We start from the raw sequence: 1,677 nt of genomic DNA on the forward strand, positions 1-1,677 counted from the left end.
TTGGGTATGCCTTAGAAAAGTAAAACTATATAAGCATTGTCAATTATTATATCTAAAGTCAAGATAATAGATTATCTCTAAGTACTTTCTGCAATGACTAATTTTTAAAACTCAAAATTGCTACCCATGAAATTTGAAAACTGCACTATAAGTTGCCTTTTTATTTTATGGGTGGCACTAACTTGAAGGATAAAATGAATGTATAGAACATGGAAGTATAAAATGGCTCCACAAATACAAAAATAGCCATATTCTGTTTGACTCCACATGCAGACTTACATATCTGTAAGTCAGATGAGAAGTCTCAAATGCAGCCAGATGAGTACTATAAAGGTGTGTGCTGAACTAGGACTCACTTCAGCCCACAATGGTCACCTACTGACAAAAACACTCATGGGCCTGAAATGGAGCATCACAAATGGAAAGGCAGTCTCTGAACAGTGCACACTGCTGTGCCCTGAGTTCAGTGACATCCGTAAGCACAAAGTGTCAACATGTCACTTTAAGATAACTCAACATCTTTGGTCTTCAAAGAAACGTAATATTTCAAAAATAAAATTCATCAATTTGCATTAAGAAGTCATACACATGCCAAATGAAGTTTTACTTAACAGCTGAAGGTCAAGATCCCAAATGTGTAGCGCTATCTTCAGAGAACTTGGAATGTAACATGCTTGGGTCAGGTTAGATATCGTCAATGTCTTCATCATCAACTCCAATATCATCAAACTGGATTTCCTCATCATCCCCAGGACCAAATGCGTCCGTTTCATTGATTTTAGCGTGTTCTGGGAGCTCTCCATATGCCTTCAGACTTCTTGCTTCATCTGCATTATACTTTAAGATTACATCAGTTTTGTTATCTTGATAGTCTCGCAGACCAATCAGTATAATGTCTGAGGTATTTATCCAAACCTTTTTTCTCAACTTTCCTCTTACGTGGCACAGCCTCGTCACGCCGTCAAAACACACAGCTTCCAACCGTCCGTTTCCCAGCATCTAGATCACCTGAGCACACTCTTGCCAGCTCTCTCTTCTCAGACTCCTTCTCATTCTTACCTCTGCGCCTGTTTTTGCCTCCTTTGCCTTTATTCTTTGGCATGATGGAGAGGACAACCACAGGAGTGGGGTGAGGATTCCTGCTGACAGTGGCTGTGACTCCTTTCCAGGAGCTACCACACTCCTAGGATGGGCGGCAGGAAGTATCTAACGGTGGATCTGAAGCGACCGTGAGGCTGCCCTGTCAGTACAGAAGATTCACAGCAGCAAACAGCGTTCCAGAGTCCTGGCTCCTGATAGCTACAAAATAATACGTCTGTTTCTGGCCTGGTTCTCAGGAAGGTGTAGTCTCTCCAGTGGTGACAAAACTCAGCAGAACCCTTTTATGGGGCAGCCAGACAACACGCCCTTCCTAAGCAACGGCCGGCCACGCCCCCCGGGAAGGACTTTTAAAGCAGGAAAACCGCAAGAAGACTCTCTATATCTACGTAAGCGAGCAAAAACTGGTTATTCTGCCAAGTTAAGTGACCCAAAATAATTTCGGGGTATCTGCATAAGCAAATTACAGAAGGGAAAGCAGTTAGTCATATCTTAACAATTAGATAGTCATGGTTGTATTTTTAGGTGGGGTCACTGGCTCAGGGTTACTGGGAACTTATCTTCCAGGGACTAGAGTCG

The 1,677-nt window shown here is 42.5% G+C and overlaps 1 pseudogene across 1 annotated transcript; it reads right to left on the reverse strand.

Moving 5' to 3' along the window:
* Positions 1–684: 684 nt before the first annotated feature.
* LOC308418444 (eukaryotic translation initiation factor 1A-like) lies at positions 685–1,102 on the reverse strand (annotated as a pseudogene). Its single transcript has one exon. The product of its transcript is annotated as a eukaryotic translation initiation factor 1A-like (transcript).
* Positions 1,103–1,677: the final 575 nt, after the last annotated feature.

Source organism: Micromys minutus (genome assembly GCF_963924665.1).
Source record: "Micromys minutus genome assembly, chromosome: 3".
NCBI lineage: Eukaryota > Metazoa > Chordata > Mammalia > Rodentia > Muridae > Micromys > Micromys minutus.